The sequence below is a fragment of the Panthera pardus genome, unplaced genomic scaffold (assembly GCF_024362965.1).
Source record: "Panthera pardus isolate Hobbes unplaced genomic scaffold, ASM2436296v1 HiC_scaffold_27, whole genome shotgun sequence".
Taxonomy (NCBI): Eukaryota; Metazoa; Chordata; class Mammalia; order Carnivora; family Felidae; genus Panthera; species Panthera pardus.
Window position 1 is genome coordinate 18,773,537 of NW_026526843.1, and position 24,719 is coordinate 18,798,255.

Consider the following 24,719-nt stretch of genomic DNA (forward strand, 5'->3'; position numbering starts at 1 on the left):
TAAACCTAAGTCTTATTTAAAAAAAATAAAAATAGGGGCGCCTGGGTGGTTCAGTCGGTTGAGCGTCTGACTTTGGCTCAGGTCATGATGTCACGGTTCGTGAGTTCGAGCCCTGCGCTGGGCTCTGTGCTGACAGCTTGGAGCCTAGAGCTTGCTTCTGATTCTGTGTCTCCCTCTCTCTCTGCCCCTCTCCCGCTCATGCTCTGTCTCTCTGTCAAAAATAAATAAACATTTAAAAAGAAAATTAAAAAAAAATAGAGAGCACCTGGGTGGCTCAGTCCTTAAGCACCTGACTTCGTCTCAAGGTCATGATCTCACAGTTTGCGAGCTTGAGTCCCACATCAGGTGAGCTCGAGCCATGCTTTGGGTAAACACAAGCCCCCCTTTGGGTGAGCCCTGCTTCTCTCTCTGTCTCTCTGTCTCTCTCCCTCTCTCCCTCTGTCTCTCTGCCCCCTCCTGTAATTCTCTCTCTCTGCCCCTTGCTCACTTGTGCCCTTTCTCTCTTTCTCAAAAATAAATAAATAAATAAATAAATAAATAAAAGTATAAATATCTTAGAAGAAAACACAGATGTCAATCTGTATGACCTTGGATTTGGCAATGGTTTCTTAGATATGACACCCAAAGCACAAGTTATCAAAAACCAAGTAGATACATTGGAAGTCATCAAAATGTGAACCTTTTGGTGCTTCAAAGGACACTAGTCACTGAAAGACTGCACTCTTCCTATATTGCTGGTGGGGATATTAAATGACGCAGCAATGGTGGAAAACAGATTGGCAGTTCCTAAAACAAATTAAATGTAGAATTAACATGACCCAGCGATTCTACCTCTAGGTATGTTGTAAGAGAATTGAAAAGAGGTGTTCCAACAAATGTGTTGTGTGCAAATGCTCACTGCAGTACTATTCACAATAGCCAAAAGGTAAAAACAACTTAAATATCCATCAAAAGATGAATGGATGGGGCGCCTGGCTGGCTCAGTCAGTGGAGCATGTGACTTCTGATCTTGGGGTCATGAGTATGAGCCCCAAATTGGGTGTAGAGTTTGCTTTAAAAAAAGATGAATGGATAAATAAATTGTGGTGTGTGTATTCCATGGAATATTATTCTGCCACCAAAAGGAAAAAAAGTGCTGCTTCGTGCTACAACATGGACCATGAAGACATCATAGTAAGCGAAAGACGCCAGTTTCAAAAGGCCACGTATTCTATGATTCTATTTATATGCAATGTTCAGAATGGAAAAATCCATAACAGAAAGAAATTAGATTAGTGGTTGCCAGCAGCACCTGGGGAGGGAGAAATGGGGAGTGACTGCTTAATGGGTACGAGAGTTCATTTGGGTGTGATGAAATGTTCTGGAATAACATAGTGGCAATCATTGCACAACCCTGTGAATACACTAAAAACTACTGAATTGTCCACTTCAAAAGGATGAATGTCATGGGTTGTGAATTCTAGCTCAATAAAAATAAACTGCAAAAGCTGCACTGAGATCATGTGGTGGGTGCAAAGGTCAAGAACATGGGCTCTGGACTCAGAGGGACTTTGATTCAAGTTTTGAATCCCTCCCTTTCTACCTGAGCATCCTTGGGTCGTCTGCTGACCTCTCCACGTCTCAGTTTCCTCACGGGTAAAATGCATCTGATAATAGCCACCTCGCAGGGTAGATGTGAGGGTTTCAGGGGATAACTCAATAAATGTAGGCGGTGCGGTTGTAATTGTGTTTATGGCGCGGTTGTAATTGTGTTTATGGCCTGGTTGTTTCGCTCATCCTGGGCAAGGGAAGACTCAAGGGGGCGGGGCTGGTGTCTGTCTCCATAGGCCTTCAGGGCCCTTGAGGAGAGAAGCAGTTAGACTTTCTCCCTGATGCCTGAATAGGAAAGATAGGAGCCCTAGAAAGAGGTGGGGGAGACTTTTCTACAGGGCTTCACCAAGAGGCGATGCACTGCCTCAGGAGGTAGTGAGGAGCAGGGCGCCGGAGGTGTGCAAGCAGAGCCTGGATGAGCGCATGGCGTGGCTCACCCCACACGCAGGGATCTGGGCCAGACAACCTCTAAGCCTGCAACCTTGAGAAGCCTGGGTTTTATGGATTACACGGAGAGTCAGGTGACGACTCCGTGGGAGGCTGCCAAAGTCCTCCGCAGTGCTCTCGTGAACTGGAGAAAGGCCAATTCGCTCCAGCAAGGAGGAGGAGGGGAGGCTGGCAGTAGATTCACGTGCTGGCAGGCCCCCTTTCGGGACCGGACTCTGTGAGTAGGTAGAGAGGCTGCTGGTGGGCGGGCTGGCTGCCTGCGTGTGTGAGCCCCATGTGAGCACGTGAGCACGTGTGCCTCTCCTGGTGGGGTACAACCAGAACAGGGCTCCCGCAGCCTCCTTCTGAGAATTAAACAGCTAGCCCTCCTTGTCTCCTCCTGCGGGGACAACTGCCCCACAGAAAGCCAACCTGGGGGTGGGGGCGGGCAGGGTGAAGGCCTAAGGACATACCCTCCTCCCCCAAATCCTGCTCTTTAGTCCTCGGGCAATTTAATTTTGAGAAGCTGACCATCCAAGTCCGCATACTCCAATTGTACGAAAAGTCCAGACTGGTTGCCTTTTGGGGTGACAGCAATGTTCTAAAACGGATGACGCGGATGGTTGCACATACCTCTGAATAGACTTACCCACTTAAGGTGTACAATGATTTTTAAGAAAGCCAATTATGGGGCAGCCCTTCATTAGCTGACTTATCTCTTTAAATTTCCAAGAAACCCCAGGAGAACGCGTGCCACGGGTCCGTCTGTGCCTGGCCCGTATGAGCATCCTTCTTGGGCCTGCTGTTGCTGGCGCTGGGTGCCGCGCCGTTGGGCTGGGCACCTCATTGTGATTGCAGATGGCTGGCCAAATGCACCGTGTGTATGCAGCAATGAGAACTATCTGGAAGGCATTTAATATAGTGACTCACAGGGTCATGCTTGGAAAATTAATTCAAATTGGCTTGGCCTCAAGCCAAGGAAAACTGTCTGAAGAGGCTGTAAACAGAAAGTAATGGATTGAGCTGAAGGAGAGATAGAAGGAAAGCGGCGGTGGAAGGGGGGGTCCAGCTGCGTGGCCCCCAAGGCGGTCAGCTGGAGAGGGCTCATACAGTGCTGGCACTCGCCATACTTGGTGGGGGACTAGGGCTGGGGCTGGAGACCAAGTCCCAAGGACCTCTGGTCTCTTGCCGGTTTGTCTCTCCTCTCTCATGTCCCTGGCACCTGTCACTCCAGGATATCCTCCCCCCCCCCCCACCCCTGCATTCCTGATACTTCTCTTTGCACCTTATCTCCCTCCCTGCTGGGAGTTCCTTGAGGGCAGAGAAGGGATAGTTGTAGATGGGCTGCTAAGGGGCCCCACAGTTTTAAACCCACACCTCAGTGGGCAACAATATTAATGGAAGCCTTCCCTGCCAGTAGCGTATACTGGCAAAAACGTACGTTTGTTTATGTGTTTTCTAATGAGATGTTATAATGTCTTTGGTTATTTACGGATTTATGGAGGTTTAATGTAGATACTGTAAATTGTAGGTGTATGATTCAGTGTTTTTTAGGAAATTTGTAGAGATGTGCAACCATCATCACCGTCATTTGGGGACATTAAACTCTGCATTGCCTCCATATTCTGACACATCCAGAGACAGGTGCAATGTCCTTTTCCTTCCCCTTCCTGGCTCTGGAGAATGAGAGCTCGGTTACCCAGGGACCAACCACCTGGGTTCTCAAGCCAGCTCTGCCACACTATCTGTGCCCGGGCAGGCAGGCATGGCGAAGGTCCATGAGTGAGGAGCTCTGGGAACCTGAAGGTCTAGAGCCTACTGCCTGGACCTACTGCCTGATGCTTCCTGGGCAGAGTGCTTGGATCGGGGACTCCTTTCCCAGGCATTAAAATGACCTCACCTTCATAGGCACACTTACCATCCCTGCAGCTGGAGGTATGACCAATCTTGTGCAAACAGAGCAGAGTGTAAGCATCCGTAGGAACCCTGATTCCTTCAGAGGGGTCTCACACGTTTGCCAAGCATCATTGACCCTCACTGCCTTCCCTGGATGAGTGAATTCAAACAGACCTTTCCTGAGTGCCTACTAGGGGACACTCACAAGGTGTCCCCTAGTGAGGAGGCCTCACAAGGGATATGGATGTGAGAAAGGCAGTTGAGGCTGTGGAGAACCCCACATTCTCCACAGTAGAGGAAATGGACTATGTAAGTTTCTTATGGCTGCTGTAACCAATTGCTAAAATTTAGTGGCTTAAGACAACACACATTTATTGTCTTAAATGTCTGGAGATCAGGAGTCTGAAATGGGTCTCACTGGACTAAAGTCAAGTTGTGGGCAGGGTCCCATCTCTTCTGGCAGCTTGCCTTTTCCAGCGTCTAGAGAACCCCACATTCCTTGTCTTGTGGCTACATTACCCCCACTTCTGCTTCCATGGTCACATTTCCTTCTTGGACGCTGACCCTCCTGGCCTCCCTATTATAAGGACCCTGGATTACATTGGGCTCACCCAAATAATCCAGGATAATTTTCCCATCTCAAGATCATTAGCTTAGTGACATCTGCTAAATTTCTTTTGCCATGGAAGGTAAGACATCTAAAGGTTCTGGAATTAGGATGTGGACATCTTTGGGAGATTATCTGTCCACCCCACAAGGCCTCAGTTGAGCAGCCCCTCTGGATGTCACCCAAGTAGGCCACTGGAGAATGCTCCAGAGAGACCAGGCCTTGTGTGAATGCATGCATGCATGTGCACACGTGCACAGGTGCGCGTGCATGTGCGCACACACACACGCACACATTTTCATTTTTTCCAAACTGTTGGAAAGTAAGTTGCTGACATGATGCTCATTACCCCTAAATCCTTCAGTGTATATTTTCTAAATACCAAGACACTCTCCTACATAACCATAGGATACACATCAGAATTAGAAAATTGCCATGCAAACTACTACCTAATCCATAGACCCCTTGCAAATTTCTATGCTTGTCCAAATAATGAGTGCAAAGACAACAAACATACAAATAAAAATCATCTTTGCCACCAACAATAACAACTGCCAACAAAACATCTTTCTTTTTTCCAGTTCCCATCCTGGTCCAAGATCCAATCCTAGATCATATGTTGCATTTAGTTGTTGTGTCTCTTTAAAGAGTCTCCCTCAATCTGGAACAGCTTCTCAGCCTTTCCTTGGTTTATATTACCTTGATACTTTTGAAAAGCACAGGCCAGTTACTTTGTAGATTGTCCTCCATTTGGATTTGATCAATGTTCCCTCAAGAACACCTGGGAGTGATGAGTTCTCAGGACATCATATCATGTGGATTATGAGATTGATTTGTCCTATTACTGGTAACATTAACTTTGATCACTTGATTAAAGTGTTGTTTGCCAGGCTTTTCCACTGTAAGTTGAATTAGCAAGGATTTTATATTTATTAATTTATAAATTATAGTATTTGGGAGGAGATACTTTGAGATGATATAAATGTCTGTTCCTCATTCAACTTTCACCTGTAACTTTTGGCATCCGTTCAGAATTCTGGCTTGAATCAATTATGATGATGATGATGCCAGATGATGATTTTCTAATTCCATCACTTCTTTTACGTTCATTTTTTTTTCCTTCCTCTCACACTTTTTGTTTGTTTATATCAGTATGGGCTCATGCATTCCTATTTTTTTCAACAGGCATCATTCATTACTACGTGTTTTACTTTGATGCTTCTATTGTCCCAGACTTGGGCAGTGGGAGCACCTTCAAACTGGCTTCTGGGTCTTTTTAACATGTCCCATCATTCTTTGGGCCCATACTTACCTTCTTGGCAGTACAAGATGTACAAGATGTTCCAGGCTCGTCTGGCAACTTCACTGTAACCAGGGAATCAGCCATTACTCCAAGAAGCCTGTTTTGTTGAGGGTACAAAATTATTTAGAAACCAAGAACTGGGGGCTAGGTGTGCTCGTTGCTACTGGGATGCTGTTGCTTCTGGGCCCTCTCGGGGGACAGATCTAGGAAATAAATATGGGTATAATCACATGCGCGTGCGCACACGTCTGCATCTATATCTATTATCATTTGAAATTGCCTCGAGTTTATCCTTGCGCTCCACTTTTCCATATTTGCAATTTCCCTGTTTTGATAACCAGAAACCTGGTCCTTATTATCCTCAACATATTTCCTTGCTTGCTCAATTCCCCCCATAGTGTTACCCTCCGGTTCACAGAGGCTGTCTCAGCTGTGGCTCTGCCGGGCTTGCCTGGCGTACCTGCCTGATACTTCGGAACCTGACACCCGCCTGTTGTGTGATGCTGGGCCCCGCCCTTCGCTCCCATCTCACCCAGGCAATGGGGGTGGCAGGTAAAAGTCCGTGCCTCTTCTGAACAATGAGCAGAGCACTGGGTGGGGTTAAAGCTCATGAGAAGGTGAGGCGCGTGCGTTTCTCAAACTGGAGCTCACAGTTTGGATTGGGACCTGGTCCGGTGTGAACTGGAGTGAGCAGATCAAATTTACATTTTCTTTAGAGGCTCTGGCAGTCCTGTGAGTAAGTGAAGGGGAGGGGCGAGCAGGTAGGGGGAGGGATAAGACTGGAGGCAAAGACCAGTTAGGAGGCTGTTGCAGGAGGCCAAGGAGGGGGGTGCAAATAGGAACTAAAGCAGTGGCAGTGGCAAAAGGAAACAGGCAACAAGGGTGGCCAAGTTCTGGGAAAATCTCTCCTTTCTGCGGCACTTAGAGATCACCTCAAATGGTGAGGCTGCAGGAGATGGGGAGGAAGAGCCGCAGGGGGAGAGGAGGGCAGAGGGAGGGGAAGGGGGATCTCAAAGTGAGGCCTCTGCAGCAAGCAGATGAAGGTACAGAATGTGGAAAAGGCACTCTACAGGGGACAACTTATCAAGGCCACCAGAAAGTCTGAGCTTTTCTGGGACAGACAGTGTGGGGCCCCAAGGCTTGGGCCTGAGTACTGGGGCAGGTGGGGTGGTGGGAACATGGGACAAAGAAGGGCAGGGTAGGGAAGGAGGGGAGACAGGAGAGAGCGCCACCCTCCCTGAATGGCAGCTCATCCTGGGTGAGCTGGCTCCTCTGTTGAAGCCCTGACCTAGGCCCCCCCTAGGAAGGAGCCTGTGTGAATCCTTCTGGCCCTCTGGAGTGGCCTTTGTTCTTAAACTCCAGCAAACATTCCAATCACCTGCGAGATCACCCAGCCCAAAGATCCCTGCCCTCTGCCGCCCAAAGGCAGGCTCATCCATATGGGCCCCATTCAACCCTGTGGGTTCCATAAATGGTCTTTAAGTACCCTCTCCTTCAGGTAGATGACCTGGATTTGCAGGAGGGTCTGAAAATTCAGACCTAACTTTCCCCCATTGATCGTTTCAGAGGGATCATCCTCCTTTGGCATCACTGGGTGGTGGTTCTCAACACCTTAGCTTTAAGGTGCCCTGATCTCTTGCCTCTTTGTTGGGGAGAAAATGATCACTTTATGTCCACTTCAGGGCTGTTCTGGGAAAGCTGTTGGCTAGAGCCAGATGGGCTTGATATCCTGTTAGGTGTAAAATCCCAGTTTGTACGTCCCAGTTTTCCTATAGGGGGAGCCCTAAAGGGGCCTGAAATCAATTATTGATGACTCTGCTCCGGCCTATCCCCTGTCTAGGCAGTGACAAGGGAATGAGGCCAAGTTCAGAAGTGACGTAATAGTGTACATGGACAACAATGAGGGTGGTTATGTCACCCAGTAGCACAGGTGACAATCTGTGACAGGCCGGGACTCAGTCTGGTACTCCTCGGCACTTTGGGCTACTCTTCCCACCCATTCCTTGCCCTAAAGCCGAGAGCCCACCCCTAATTCCTCAGTGGCTGGACCCTGAGTGGAGGGTGCGGCCCCTAGACCACGGTTCTCTTGTTGCACCCAAGCTCGTCCTGTCGCAGGTGATATAGGCCTTCCCTTCCCGGCAACGGACCTACAGCAACAGAGCTCACAGGCCAGCCTTGCAACGTGGCTTCCTGTAAGCACTGAGCCGCCTTCGGTCCTGTTGGATGAATCTGGCTTCTACACAAGTGTATGCCTCATAGACCGTCAGCAGTCAGTGATTATTTGTTGCTGACTTCGAAAGCCATATTATATCCCACTTAGCCGACTTGGGGCAGTCGATTCATTGATCTGCAGGCACGGAGCTCAGGGTGATCCCGGGCCTTAGGAGAGGAGCAGGGAAAGGGCCTGACAGACGGGGCAAACCCTATTCTGAAGGCAGTCGTGTAATGATCAATTCAATTCGACCCACATTTCCTGGCTGGCCCCTGTGAGACGCCCTGGGCAAGTGCTGTGGGAATGCAAGCCGCAGTTCTGCTGACCTCATGTGCTCTGGCCTGCAAGTGGCCAGGTAGGGCGTGCGAGCTCCGGGGGCTTAGAGCCCGGGGGCGCACAGTGTAGTAGCGCACTTCGCATGGGCTGTTGGCGGGCTCCTCCCTGTGCAGCAGCGGCCAGCCACCTGCTGTTACCGTGCATCCCCCCACCCCCGCATGCGTTCACGTCTCTTGCACCCTCCATCACACTCACGCACACCCTCTTAGATACCCCTGCACACTGCCACCCCAAATACACACTCACACACATTCACACACACATGCCCTAGGGTACCCACTATACACTCTCACACGTGTGTCCTCCTGTGCACAGACTCATACAAGCCCTCACAGACACACATACACATACTCCCTCACACACATGCCCCCCCACCTGCCTCCCACACTCACATATGTCCTCACATGCGCGCACACACACACACGCACACACACAGACTTTTTTTTAATGTTTATTTGTTTTTGAGAGAGACAGAGACAGAGACAGAGAGAGAGCATGAGTGGTGGAGCAGGCAGAGAGAGAGAGGGAGACACAGAATCCAAAGCAGGCTCCAGGCTCCGAGCTGTCAGCACAAGCCTGATGCGGAGGTCAAACTTGTGAACCTTGAGATCATGACCTGAGCCAAAGTCGGATGCTTAACTGACACAGCCACCCAGGTTCCCCAAATGTTTATTTATTTTTGAGACAGAGAGAGAGAGAGTGAGAGAGAGGAGGGGCAGAGAGAGAGGGAGACAGAGAATCCAAAGCAGGCTCCAGGCTCTGAGCTGTCAGCCCAGAGCCCGACGTGGGGCTCGAACTCGCGAACTATGGGACCATGACCTGACTTGAAGTCAGACGCTCAACCAACTGTGCCACCCAGGCGCCCCCCCACCCCACACACTCTTATATAAGTCCTAACTAACGCATTGTCACACATACTCCCTCACAGACATGCCCCCCACTCACACACATATGCCCTCTCATGCCCCCCACACTCTCACCCTCACCCAGGTCACACTCACATTCTCTCATACTCGCACATGCCCGCGCACACTCTCACTTACATCCATGTCTGCACATACCCATAAACCCACATACATTCGTATACTCAGACACCCGCATACCCTCACACAGCCACACTCTCATCTCCACACGTACTCCCTCACACACGCGTGCTCACACCGCCACAAAAGGCCTCGCACACGTTCTCTCGCACCACACGCGCTCACTCATTCCAGCTATCGTTCCGGGCACTCCCACCTGTGGCGGTCCTTGGGTCCCACCTGGGTGTCCTCGTGAGCTGAGGAAGCCAGCAGGTCCAGAGTTCTGGGTGGAGAAGGTGGCTTTCACACAAACATGAGAAGGGAAGGTTGGTTCCTCGGTTGAAAGACGAGCAGGAGTTCTTTTTATTTTTGTTTTTAAACTCCTGGAGAGCTTTTCAAAAATACGTATTTCTTTGACCAAGCCTGTCGACCTCCTTGCAAGGTGACAAGAAATACAGGGGCTAGGCACATGTGTCTCTCATGCGGCAGGGAAGCCCCTTCATTCATTCAGTCGGTCAGGCCATCAGATACTCTTAAATATTGACTGAGCGCCCACTAAGAAGCCAGATGTCAGGAATACATACAACCTTGAACAAGAAGACATAGCCCCTGCCCCGGCAGAACTCCCAGTCTAGTAGAAAGACATACAAGTGGAGAATGGCAGCGGGGTCCAAGAGCTGATGGGACGGAGGTGCTATATGGACACATGAAGGAGAGGCCCCTCCCTGTCCAGGGCAAGCCGACAGCATTAACGCTGCTGGGTCTCCACTGGGAGCGGCAGACGCACAAATAAAGGAGCCCTGTGCTTGGCCAACTTATGGGTCCATCAGCTTCCCTTGGAGGGCTTCTTACAACACAGATTTCTGGGCCCAGCCTGGAGTTTCTGAGTCCAGAGGTCTGGGGTAGCACCCAAGCACTTGTATTTCTTATGTGTTCCAGACAACGCTGCTGCTGCTGGTCCCGGGGGCACACCGAACAAGCAAGCATTGCACCGGCTCACCAATGGGTCAGGCCCTGGGATAGAAGTCTGTAAGGGGAGCAGAGGAGGGGGCACACTGGCTTTGGGAAGCAATGGGTTTGGCCAGGAAAGGCTCACAGGTATCGAGAAAAAGCAGCTATATTAGCTTTCTGGTGCTCCTGGATCAAGTCGCCACAAATGTGGTGGCTTTAAACATATATTACCTTCTAATTATGGATGTTGGAAGGCTGACAAGGGTCTCGCTGCGCTAGGATCAAGGGGTCAGCAGAGCCGTGTTCCTCCTGGAGGCTCGCGGGGAGAATCCATTCCTTACCTTTCCTAGCGTCTGGAGGCCACCTGCACTCGTTGGGTCTTGTTCGTGTCACCGCCAGCCTCTGTGTTGTTACATCTTCTCTCTGACCCTCCTGTCTCCTCCTTCCCTTGTGATTAGACTGAGCCCACCTGGAGAATTGAAGATAATCTACTCATTTCAAGATCCTTAGTTTAATCACATCATCAAAGTTCCTGTTGCCTTGCAAGGTAACGTATTCACCGGCCCTGGGGATTGGGACATCTTCGGGGGCCATCACTCAGCAACTGCAGCAATGGAGGTTAGGACCAAACGGTGATGGCGGCTAACCCTAACGCAGCACCTGCGACAGGGTAGGCACCGCCCTAAGGGTTTCACATCTGGAATTTTCACTGCAGCCCCCGTGTAGCAGAAGCCAGAGGACTCTAGGCTTATGGCTGAGGAGGCAAACTTAGAGAGCTGAAGTGCTTTGCCCAAGGTCATACTTCTAAGGAGGAGTGGAGCTGGGAGTTGAGCCCAGGTCCCTTTGGGCCCGGAACCCATATTCTTGACCCCTAGGTTGCACTCTACTGCCTGGGTAGTACTGTCCAGGCTGGTGAAAAGGCCAAATCCCCCACACAGAAGACATCCTCGTGTCTCTTCCTTCTCCCTGCTTCTCACCTCACCTTCACCAGGTGAAAAGGTCTGCTGCCTGCTTCTCCACTTCCTTTCTGCCAGGTGCTCAGCTACTGGCCTTTCTATCCCCTCAGCCACTGTGGCCGGGAACCTTTCTCGTCTGCCCAGCTTCCAGATGTCCCTCAGCAGAGGGGATATCAAGGCCTTCCAAGACCAGCAAAGGCTCTTGGGGGGGCTGGTGCCTGTCTTTTGACCTCAAGGAAGAGGATAGAGAGAGCCCAGGGGACTGACCTCTGGGGAACCCCTGTGCAAGTGGCCTCAGGTGGCTGGAAATGTTTCACTCCCACTGCCCCAGTCAGCCCAAGTTGGTGACGTCTTGGTGGGGAAAACATAGTCAGCCTGTCAGCTTTCTAAATTTTTTAAATGCTTATTTATTTTTGAGAGAGAGACAGACAGACAGACAGACAGAGGGAGAGCAAGCGGGGGAGAGGCAGAGAGAGAGAGAGACACAGAATCCGAAGCAGGCTCCAGACTCCGAGCTGTCAGCACAGAACTCACAAACTGTGAGATCACAACCTGAGCCAAAGTCGGACACTCAACCAACTGAGCCACCCAGGTTCCCCCCACACCTGTCAGTTTTCTGGTTGGTACATTCCGCAGGGAAAAGGCAGCTTCTCCCTGCCTCATTGTGAGAACTTGGAGAAGTTATCTAACTTCTCTGTGCCTCAGGTTCCTCCTCTGTAAAGTGGGAACAATAACAGAAACCACCAAAGACACAATACCTGCAAACTGCTTGGTAAAAGGTAAGAAGCAGGAAACTGAACCATTATTCTGATTACTGTTCTATCAGCAACCTCTGCCATGGCCACTGGGCTGCACAGAGAGCCCTGAGACTGTTCACAGAAGCTCCTGCTGTGCCAGCTTTGGGCCCTGCCTCAGCATGCTCCTTTTCCCAGGCAAGGGGCTGGCAAACAGCCCAAGGCCCCACTTCTCCCTGCATCACACGCAAGCTGTCTGGCCCGTAGCCTAGACTCCCCTCTTTCCCTTGCCGCAGCCCCAAACTGGCAGGCAGAAGGGAATGGCCAATGGGGCACACAAGCAATAGTGTGTGTGCATGGGGTGGTGGGGGTAAGGTTGCCCAGGTTTCAGCCAGTGGGAGGTTCTGGCCCAACTGGAGCCCAAACCTGGCCCCTGGCCCCCAGTAGGGGATCTTCTGGGCTCAAATCCACACAGGGGCTCTGGGTTCCAATCTCCATGTGGCCACCCAATCTCTGATTACAGTCTCTGATTTATATCCCACTATTGCCCAAAAGGAATTAAAGCAGCTGCTAATAAAGATACATGCACATCAAAGCCACTTACGATGCAGAAAGAAATGTTCGAAATGTAAACCATGGCAAGACAGTTATTGTCATTGAACATAAAGTTCAGTTCTGAGTTTCCTGGTAGGCAATGCCCAAGAGGGAGCGATGATGGGGTATATGCATCTCGTTGTCTTTATGTCAGTTCCACAGGGCAGCTGACCTTTCCTTATGGTGACTTATTAGAGACTTTGAATAACCCACAGACACTATCCCCATGGGAGACATGTACAGAAACTTTGGCAGTGAACTCCAGGGAGGAAAGAGGTATCTGCCTGGTGCGTGGGGGGAACACCAGGCAAAGTCAGTCCCGATCTGGGTTTCCTCTCTCCATCTGGAGCAAGACTGAACAACCCAGGGAGGACTGGAAGGGAAGGTGAGGTCCTTACCCCATCGCCCTTGACTACCACCTGCCTCAGCTGGGCTGATGATGACAGATGATCTCAGGGACTTGGATTCCAACCATTAGGCTAAATTCTTTGAGAATTTAGCAGCTATTAACAGGCAAGTATGTCTGGGAAGGGTAACCCATGAAACCTCTGCATCCTTTATATTCAATGGTGATCTTGAAACCTGAGTGGGAGCTAGGAGGTGTGAGGGGAGGACCAAGAAGCTGCTATAAGAAATCCAGATTTCTGGGAATGCAAGCTGGTACAGCCACTCTGGAAAACAGTACGGAGGTTCCTCAAAAAACTAAAAATAGAACTACCCTATGACCCAGCAATTGCACTACTAGGCATTTATGCACGGGATACAGGTGTGCTGTTTCGAAGGGACACATGCACCCCCATGTTTATGCAGCACTATCAACAATAGCCAACGTATGGAAAGAGCCCAAATGTCCATCGATGGATGAATGGGTAAAGAAGATGTGGTATATATATACAATGGAGTACTACTCGGCAATCAAAAAGAATGAAATCTTGCCATTTGCAACTACATGGATGGAACTGGAGGGGATTATGCTAAGTGAAATTATTCAGTCAGAGAAAGACAAATATTGTATGACTTCACTCATATGAGGACTTTAAGATCCAAAACAGATGAACATAAGGGAAGGGAAACAAAAATAATCTAAAAACAGGGAGGGGGACAAAACAGAAGAGACTCTTAAATATGGAGAACAAGCAGAGGGTTGCTGGAGGGGTTGTGGGAGGGGGGATGGGCTAAATGGGTAAGGGGCATTAAGGGATCTACTCCTGAAATCATTGTTGCACTACATGCTAACTAATTTGGATGTAAATTAAAAAAAAAAAAGAAAGAAAGAAATCCAGATCTCAACCTGGGATCCAGCAAGGGGACATGGTGAGCTTTGCGTTTATGATGTGTGCAAAGCACATGGTGACCTCCCAAAAAGATGCTTGTGGGATAGCTGAATGAACTGCAGTTTGAACTCTAAACTCTAACTCCAGTGGCTTCCATGTGGATTTTGGGCTCCCGAGCAAAGGTTTGTTTTGCACTTAATTATTTACTTGTCCCTGTATTGGGGGAAGCTGTTACAGTCAGCTATGGTCTACAGGGAGTAGAGACACATGAGTTCAAGGTCAAGAGTACTAGGCTAGCTGGGCTCCTTGCAGGAAATAGATCACCCTCTCTGGACTTTGCTTTCTGCAGTGATAGAATCAGATTTGTAATCCCTGTTCCACCCTGCCTGCTCCTGGCAGTAGTGCAATGACTCTGTGAGGCAGGAGTGTCTAATGTCACACAAATAAATGTCAAGAATTGTTCAAAGTATAGAGAATTTAAACAGAGGAAGAAGGGAGAAGGCAAGTTCAAGTCAAAGGATCGCATCTCTCATGGTGGAGTTTAGGTCTGTGGGAGGCCTGTAGGAGCCATTCAAACCCCGTGGCTTCCTCTAACTGCCATCAAAGCAGCTCCAGTACATTAGCCATGGTCTCTTGACACTCTTCTCCTGCCCTGAGTACAAGGGCCCGGATGAGAGGCAGCTCTTGAATTCGGATCCATTGCTGGCGTTTCCTGTTTTCCCTAATGTGTGAGCTGAAGCCCAGAAAGCCGTGCCACTCTTCCGTGGCACAGAGATGGGGAGAGCCTGCCCGAGGAGCCCGGGCACCCAGCTCCTGAGTCCGGGCACCTTCCTCAAGGCCCGGGCACACCTGGGTGCCGTGGGCCCTAGAGAAGAAGAAACGCAGAAGTGAGGTTACACCAGCTTTGCTCCCGGGGCCTCTTGGTGGCCCTTTCTGCAAACCAGGTCAGAAGTGCACAGTTGCAGCAGTGAGGTCGTGCTGTGTGAGCTTGACAGAGATACGGCAGGGTTTCCCCTCCACCAGGGCAGAAGCAGACACTCTCAGGCTCCCCGGTCCACCTGTTCATACTGGTTTTCCCATCAAGGATGCGCTGGCTTAGGAGTGGCCATTTGATTCAAGCCCCTGGGGGCATCTGGGGATGAGAAATAGCCGGTGAAGACAGGCGGGCCAGAAAAGATGCTGAGAGGTGGGAAGGAAGGGCGTGCTGGGACATAAAAGGCACCTGGCCAGACCTGGAACCTTGGGTAAATCACTTCCCCTCAACGGCTCCCACTTTCTCCATGTGAGCATGAGGGGTGGCACTGGATTCATCGGTTCATTCATTGGTTGGCCAAATACGCACCTGCTGGACTCCACTCTTAGTCCAGCCACGGGGAACAGAGGGGATCCTGGGAGAGCAGAGAGGAAAGAGAGCCTCAGCGTGGTGGGAGTGGGAGGCAAGGTTGCAGAGCATGACAAGGACCCAACAACTGAGCTGAATTGTGAAGGCTGAGTAAGAGTGTGAGTGAGGAAAGGGCCAAGGACAAAAAGGGATAGATGGCGATGTGTGTGCGCGCACGCAGCAAAATACACAAAATGATGGATGGTGACGTGTGCAGGCGCGCGGCAAAAAGCACAAAACATAAAATTAGCCACTTTAAAGTGGAGAATTCGAGGACATTTAATACATTCACAGTGTTGTGCAACCATCACCTCTACAAAATTCTAGAACCTTTTCATCCTGCCGAAAGGAAAGCCTGTACCCATTAAGCAGTCACTCCCATTCGCCCGTAACCCCAGCCCCCGGCAAACACTAATCAGCTTTCTGTCCCTATGGACTCACCTCTTGGGATCATTCCTATAAGTGGAAGCATACCGTATGTGGTCTTTCGTGTCTGACATCTTTCACTCGGCATCCTGTTTTCAGGGTTCATCCACACCATAGCACGTGTCATTTTTGTTTATCATTCATCAGTTGAAAAGACATCTGAGCTGTTTCCACTTTTTGGTCACTGGGAATAATGCTGCCACAGACATTCATGTACACTCCCTGTTTTGGTGCACAATCTGAGTCCCTGTTTCCAGTTCTCTTGGGTCTACACCTGGGCGCGGCATTGCTGGCTCCTACAGGGAACTGCATGTGCCTGGCTGAGGAAGCCGATCTCCACGGTGGCAGCACCGGCTTACATTCCCACCAGCAGTAAATGAGGGGTCCGATTTCTCCACACCCTCACCCACAGCTGTTATTTGTGGGTGTTGACTTGTAAGGGGCAGGTTAGGGAGGAGGAATCTGAATGAGACCAGGAGGAGCAGCTAGGAAGGGTGGAGGAACACCATGGGTGCGCAATGTCCTGGGAACCTGCAGGCTGGGGAGGGCTAGTTAGTGAGCTATCTCACGGCCAGGGCTGGGGCAGGAGCTTAAGGTGTGATAGGAGGTGAGGAAGTGGACAGCGTGTGTGGCTTTAGATGGCTGGCCCAGGACAGGATGGTCACTGTGGTGCAGTAGGTAGGGACAGGGGTGGGGGATGGGGTCCAAGGGAGGGCTTTTGTCAAGGCTGCGGGGCTTGCATGACATGATTTGAGTTGGCCACCGTACTGGCGGTGCCCTCCGTTATTGCTGGGGGGTTGGAGCATGTGTGGTGAAGGCCCAGAGGCCCTGCTGGCCTGACAGTTTGTTGGAAGAGAGAGACTGTCCAGAGCCAGCGACCGGGAAACCTGGCCCAAGGGCGCTAGGGGAGCCAGAGGAGACGGGATTTGGGGAAACTGGCAAAACCCAGGGCAGTGCTGGAACACTGTTGGAATGACAGGTGCCTGTCTCCAGGGGGAAAAAGCCCTCGTGCCTGGCAAATGGTGGGGACTCAAAAAATGTGTTTGGATGAATGAAGAGACAAACAGAGAGAGAGAGAGAGAGAGACAGAGAGACAGAGAGAGAGAAATTCCTCACAGGTTCCCAGGAGTCCATTTGCATGAGATCCTGTGAGGTTTCTGGGACAGCTGGCAAGACTCAGGGGCAGGTGGTGGTGGCAGCCATTGGGGCCACGGACAGCCAGAGGGACCAGGAGACAAGAGGCAGGCCGGCCAAGCGGTTTAAGGGTCACTCTGGGCCTTGTCCTCCTGCTCCCTTTTCCTTGGCCTGACGCCCCCACCCAACTTGCTGTAAGGCCCCGTGGTAAGATTGGACCGGCATGGTGGGGGGAATCCCAAGTCCCTGGGGTCTCTGAATGCCCTGCCACTCTCCTCAGCCAGGCTGGCCTTTTACAGGAACCTGGGGAGGCTGGCCTTCCAGGACTGAAAGTAAGCCCGAGAATGCAAGGTGGGGCAGCGTCAGGATAGGGAGGAGCGCTAGGGGCAAAGTGGGAGGTGGCCAGGGTGTTGGGACCATCCTGCTATGCTGCTTCCCCCTCCCCCAAAGCACATCAGTCACCCTTTCCAAAGCCTTTCTCACCTACTCCCCACCACCCACCGCTGCCTGCCACCCAGCAAGCCTCCCACTGGCTGTTGGTGGCTGGGACACCTGTACCCGGCCCCCTCTGCCAGGTGCCTCCTGGTAGATATCCTGGGGGAGGCTCGCTGGGATAAACAGTCTCTGGCCATTTACTCTCTGGTGTGGTTCCCTTTGCCCTCCTTTCCCTCCTCTGCCTCTCCTGCCCTCTCCTCTCCTCTTCTCCCCCACCTCTTCCTTCCCCATGCACTCTCCCTTGAGTCCTCCCTACCCTCTCCTCACTGAGCTGCGGTGGCTTCACCTGCCTTCAGCCTTTCCCGCTCCTTCCATTCTTTGCTGCCAGCCCAGGGAACATGCCACCTCTCTCCATTGCCAGGTGGCTGAGAAGGCTGGGCATGAGTCTCCCTGCCTTCCTTAGAGGCCAAGGGGTGTGGACAGAGAGTGGTGGGGAGGTAGAGGCAGGGAGGAGCACCCCTCCAGGCCTCAGGAAGCCTGGTGGCAGATGTGGGCTGGGAGAGGCGAGCAGGGATGGAACTTCCTGGTGGGGCCCTGTCTATACCTCCTTGTCTACCACCCCCCATGATCCCCTCCTAAACACACCTGGTGTCCCAGTACTGCTCTTGAGTGCCAGAGAAAGCAAAGAATGGATGATGGCAGGGCTGCTGTGTCCCCTGGATGTTTTCTAGGTACTTCTTGGCTTCCTTGTGCTGGACCAACTGTGATGGTGGGGGTGGGGTGGGAAATGCTGCATGGTAGCCTCAAAACAAAGAGCACTGAGCGGGCAGTCAGGACTTGGCTTGCAGTGTGCCTGTGGTCAAATCACTGACCCTTTTGGGTCTCATTTGCCTCCACTGTGAAATCGTTTGGCCTGGATGGCCTGTGGGGCTCCTTTGAGCACGGGCACTAAGCTGATTATAAGCTGCTGCCCTGTCCTCTCCAGACTTCTACTACTGGTTGGCTATGTGCAAGGTGGTGTGGCCTCTGGATCCACACACTGGCCTTCCCTGTAGAGTGGCTTTCCAAGGGTGGTCCCTGGGCCAGCAGCAGCAGCAGCAGCACCTGGGAGCTTATCAGAAACACAAATCCTCAAGGGGCACTCTTGGTTTCAGCTCGGATCTGACCTCATGATGCGTGCACAAACGGGGGTTGGACAGAGAAAGAGGAAGAGAGAGAATCCCAAGCAGGCTCCGTGCTCTCAGCAGGGGGCCCTATGTGTGGCTCACACCCGTGAACCGTGGGATTATGGCCTGTGCCGAAACCAAGAGCTGGACGCTCAACCAACTGAGTCACCCAGGCTCCCCAAAATAAGTAAACTAAAAAAAGAAAAAAAAAGAAATATAAGTCATCAAGTCCCACTACAGACTCATTGACTCATAAACTCTGGGGTGAGGCCAAAGAATCTGGTTTTAACAAGCCACGGGGTGATTGTAGTGCACCCTGAAGTCTGAGAACCACTATGCCGGACCATTTGTATTAGTGGAGGAAGCAGGGGGGCAGTTCATCCCAAATGGTGGACAATGTGCGATCTCTGGGGGTCAACATGCTCACGTGTGGCCTGTGTTGCATGCATATATGCGCCTGCAAGCACGCATGCACGTGCACACACACGCACTTACTCTGTTTGCACAACAGTCCCTGATCGGTCCACCCCTCTGTTGGCAGCTTTGCTTTAGATAGATTTGCTTACAGCAAGATGAAGAATTTTTTTCCATGAAGGACACCACAGATAGTTAACAGACAGATGACAGATGGGGAGGAGATATTTGCTGTTTAAAGCCAACAAGGGATTAATAGATAAAATATACAAGAATATTCTGCAAACCAACAAGTAAAAGACCCAACAGGAAAATGAGCAAAGCATATGAATAGGCAATTCGCAGAAGGAGAAACCCAAAAGGCTAGCAAGTAAGTATGGGAAGAGATGCTCAGATTCGTTAGTAATCAGAGAAATGCAAATTAAAACAATGAGATAAGATACACACATGTCAGATTGGCAAAAAGCAGCTAAATGATGCCAAGTGCTGGCTAGGATAAAGAGAAAGGGAAACCATTGTGTGCTACTGGTGGGAGTCCAGCTAGATGGATGCAGCTGCTTTGCAAAGCCACCTGGCAGCATGTGGCAGGATCAAGTGTACATGTCCACACTGACCCAGCAATCCGTCTTCTGGGTACAACCCCTGACGAATTCTCCTGCGGGCCCACAAGGGGACTATGAGTTTCCTGTGGCTGCTGTAACAAAGTGTCATAAACTGGGTGGCTTAAAGCAGCAGAAATTTGTCATCTCCTAGTTCTGGGGGCCAGAAGTCCAAGATTAGTGTCACTGGGCTGAAATCCAGTTGTCAGCAGGGCCCACTCCCTCCAAAGGCTCTAAGAGAAGGTCCTTGCCCACCTCTTCCAGCTTCTGGTGGCTGCAGATGTTCGCTTCTACCTTCGAACATCTTCAAGCACCTTCACATCTCTCCCCATTGTGCCTTCACATCCCTTCTCTTCTGTGTGTGACGTCTCCCTTGCCTGCCTTGTATAAGAATACATGTGTACTGGTTAAATATCGTCTCCCCCAAATTCATATTCCCCCAGAACCTTATAAAGTGACCTTGTTAGGAAATAGGGTCTTTGCAGATGTAATTCGTTAAGATGAGGCCCTACTGGAGTAGGAGAGGCCCTGAATCCAATGACCAATGTTCTTATAAAAAGAGGAAAGGATACAGGAAAGCTCAGGGAAGGCCGTGTGAGGACGGAGAGATGGTTTGGCCACAAGCCAAGTCTGGAGCCACCAGAAGCTGGAACAGGGGAGGAAGGATTCTCTCCAAGAGCCTTTGGAGGGAGTGTGCCCTGGTGACAGCTTGATTTTGGACCTCTGGCCTCCAGAACCATGAAGAAGTAAATTTTTCTTGTTTTAAGCCACCCAGTTTGTTCGTACTTTGTTATGGCAGCCCCAGGAAATTTCTTCAACACGTGATTACACTTCGGGCCCACCCAAATAATCCAAGATAATCTCTTCATCTCAAGATTCTTGACTTAATCACACCTGCAAAGACCCACTTTCCATATAAGGTAACTTGCACAGGGTCCAGGGAATGGAATCTGATATCATTGGGGGAGTCTGCTCTCGGACCCGCACAAGGAGTTCGCCGTGCATTGCTTGTGCTACCAGGGCATTGGAAGCAACCAGGTATCCACCACTGGGGGAAAGGAGAAGCAACCATGTGGTTACAAGCAACCAACTCAGGGACACACAGCAGCATGGAGAGGTCACGCACATAGGGCAGAGTGGAAAAGCACTCCGGAAGAAATGGAACAAGTTCTCCAGGACAATGTCACTTGTGTTTATTGAAACACACACATGCACACGCACACATGCACACACACACACACACACACACACACACACACATACACATGTGCGCGCACACACTACCCTACCCGTTTGCCAGAGCAAATACTCTGAGGGAAGGGGAATTGGAGCAGAAAGTGGGCATTACCAGGACTGGATGGATGGATGGATGGATCCAGCCAGAGAGGAACCTCACACACCAATGATGGTGACGCCAAGAATTGAGGAATGTCATTACCTGAGGGTCAAAAGAGACAAAGGAGAAGAACAAGTCCCGGACAGGTCATTTCCAGTGAAGGCTGCCCCACTCTGGAAGCGCCTTGGTGCATTTTTTACATAAGGATACACTGCCCCATCATCTGTAGCAGTGGCGGCTGGTAGCCAGGGAGCTTCATCCTTCCCTTTGGGAAGGGAGGAACCATGTGGCCTCGAGAGTGGAGGGAGGACACCCTCCTTAGCAACACCAAGGAACAAAGAAAGCCACACAAATGCCATTTGCTGTTGCCTGACAGTTGTTTTCCATCTGCTGTGCTGAGTGCTGCCTCCCAGCAGTCTTGAGCGGGCAGCTGACATTGTTGGCTCACGTTGGTCTTGGTTCAGACCTCTCATGGTGTTTTCATTCTTGGAACACACCCAGCCTCCCTTTTCCCAGATACTTCTAATGCCACTCGATCAAGTAGCAGGAGTGCAAAATAGAATGAGACCAATGGCCCTGGAAACAACCATAGAAGTCATCACGAACCGTGAATCGGTTTGGAAAATAGTCTACCATGTTGACCCGTGGCGAAGGGGGTTGGATCTTGTTTGCTTCTTTCCCTTTGGATTTCTCCTAGTTCCCTGTAAAGTTCCCCTTGAAAATGCCATCCTTCAGGGGCGCCTGGGTGGCTCAGTCGGTTGAGCGTCTGACTTCGGCTCAGGTCAGGAACTCGCGGTCCGTGAGTTTGAGCTCTGCGTCAGGCTGTGTACCGACAGCTCAGAGCCTGGAGCCTGCTTCAGATTCTGTGTGCGTGTGTCTCTCTCTTTCTCTCTGCCCCTCCCCCACTCACACTCTGTCTATCTTTCCTTCAAAAAGAAGTAAACATTAAAAAAAATTAAAAAAAAAAAGAAAATGCCATCCTTCTTGGCTATGCTTGGGAGGAAAGAGAACCTGACTTTTAACGTTTTGTCTATTAGTACCAAGGCCAGAGGGAAAAGGGGAGTAATATTTTATTGTAACCTTTTCTTTATTCCCCACAAAGGCCTTTTAGCAGAACTGACCTTCAATATTTTTGAATCTAGCAACAACAGGAAAACTCTGATTGTGGCGCGTGCTCAGCTGTCTTCTTGTCTAGGCTCTCTTGATCCACTAAAGGATTCATATTTTCAGGTACCCCAACAGCTGCTTGATTTTGCTACTCATTCCTGTCCACCTCCTCACTCCTACTGTTACAGGCATACCTGGGAGATGAAATTTCCAAACACAGGTGAGGAATCAAGCAGTGGTTTTTCATCTCGGAAGATGCTTTAACAGCCTGCTCAAGGTCTGTGCTTTTCATGAACATATATTTCATCAGAGCTTTGCCGCACTTGACACAATTGGCATTCCTCGTTCAGAACAGAAACTGGTGCTAAAAACAAAATTCATCTAGAAGCTCCAATGGATCCTTAATCATTTGCTTGGGAGACAGGAGCCTGCTCTCTCCTCTTCTCTTTCCTGGTTGGAGTAAATCCCTGTCTCCCAAGCAAACATTCCTTGCCTCCCACCAAAAGAGGCCTTCAGCCAACCACTCAGCCTCCCAGGGCCTCAACTTACCCATCTGTACAGTGAGGTGGTTGGAACTAGTTGCAGATTTTCATACTCTGTTGGTGGAAGGTTCTAGGAGGTGCTTCAGTAGCCACCATGGAGATAGAAGGAGACTTAGCAGGTAAGAATCCTGTTCCCCCCCCCCCCTTTTCAACCATTGCCCCTCCACTTTCATCTGTTGTCTTGATACACTGTGGCATATGATTTCATTGGAAAAGTCATTCCTTTTGCTGCTGAAAATGTGTGGAAGCCATCGGACTAGATGAACTCTAAGGTCCCTGTACTGGTTTCCTGTGGCTGCCGTAACAAATTACCACCAACTGGGTGGCTCAAAACAACAAAAATGTATTCCGTCCTGGCTCTGAGGGCCTGAACACCCAAATCGGTTGTTAGCTGGAAAATCAGTATCATTAGCTCGAAATCAAGGTGCTCTAAGGGAGAGTTCATTCCTTGTCTCCTCCAGCCTCTGGTGGCTGCTGATGTTCCTTGGCTTGTGGCTGAATTACGCCAGTCTTCAAAACCTGCATCTTTAAATCTCTGTCTGCTCTGTCTTCATATTGCCTTATTTTCTGTGTGTCTATCCTTCCTCTGCCTCTCTCTTATAAGGATATATGTAGTTGCATTAGGGCCAATCCAGATAATCTAGGATCATCTTGCCATGTTGATATCCTAAACTTTCTTACATCTACATCAACATAGACTTTTTTTTAAAATTTTTTAAAATGTTTTTTTTTTTATTTATTTTTGAGACAGAGAGAGACAGAGTGTGAGCAGGGGAGGGGCCGAGAGAGAGGGAGACAGAGTTCGAAGCAGGCTCCAGGCTCTGAGCTGTCAGCACAGAGCCTGATGCGGGGCTCGAACTCACAGACTGTGAGATCATGACCTGAGCTGAAGTCGGCTTAACCTACTGAGCCACCCAGGAGCCCCGACTTTTTTTTTTTTTTTTTTTTTTGATGTATAAGTTAACATCCAGAGTTTCTGATGAATAGGCTGTGGATAGCTTTTGAACAACACGATTCTATTTTTTTAATATGTACTTTTTAAGTTTATTTCTCTTAAGAGAGAAAGAGAGAGCGAGGACGAACAGGGGAAGGGCAGAGAGAGAGAGAGAGAGGGAGAGAGAAACTTCCAAGCAGGCTCTGAGCTGTCAGCACAGAGCCTGATGTGGGGCTTGAACCCACAAACCATGAGATCATGACCTGAGCTGAAGCCAAGAGTTGGACGTTTGACCAACTGAGTCACCCAGGTGTCCCAGAACAGTAAGACTCTAGGAATACCCCCTGCGCAGTTCCCATCTCAGTAGCTTTCCTTATATTCCCACATCTTAAAGAACCTAAAAGTACAACAATACTGTTTTCATTCAACTCGGGAATAGGGAACAAACTTCATTCCTTCATCATGAAAGAGTAGATTGAAAAATATGTTGTTGCAAGAATAGTCCCTCCCCTTTATAAGTGATTTATTTTTTTTTTTGAAAGAGAGAGAGAGCGTGAGTGGGGGAGGGGTAGAGGAGGGACAGAGGATCCAAAGTGGGCTCTGTGCTAACAGCAGACAGCCCAATGTGGGACTAGAACCCACGAACCATGAGATCATGACCTGAGCTGAAGTTGGATGCTTAACCAATTGAGCCACCCAGGCGCCCCAAAAGTAATTTCTGATCAGTGTCAAAAACTATAAAGAAATAGAATAAAGGATCACTCATAATTCCGCCTTTCCAGGACAATCACATTGCACATTGGTCGAACACTTTCTATGTGCCTGGACCCAGTCTAGGTGTGCTTTGTATTTTATACCCCACGGTCCTCACAATTGCCCTATAAGGTGGGCATTGAGACCCATTTTACCAACGAGGAAACTGAGGCATGGAGAGGTGCAGCAATCAGCCCAAGGGCACTCAGCTAGGAAGGGACAGAGTTCAGACTTGAACCCAAGTACTCTTGACTCCAAAGCCCATGCTCTTGACCTCTGAACCCACCACACACCTTCAGTGCGATTTGGTATCCAAGACTGTCAAAAATAACAGGACAACAAGATCCCGTGCTCACCAGAACATAACCCAACTACGGAATATCCCCACCAGGATGCATACTTATGCATCCTTGCCAGGATTGACTTACATTCTATCCTGCTCAAAGTCTCATTCGTTGAGGCTGCTGTACAATCTGGAGTTCCTGAATGGGAACTTCAGTTGGTGGGATACTCTTTCCCCATCCCCAACCCTTTGGAGCAGGAACAGTGTGGTATATTCCAAAGGCGAGTTCATTCAGTCAGGACAATAGC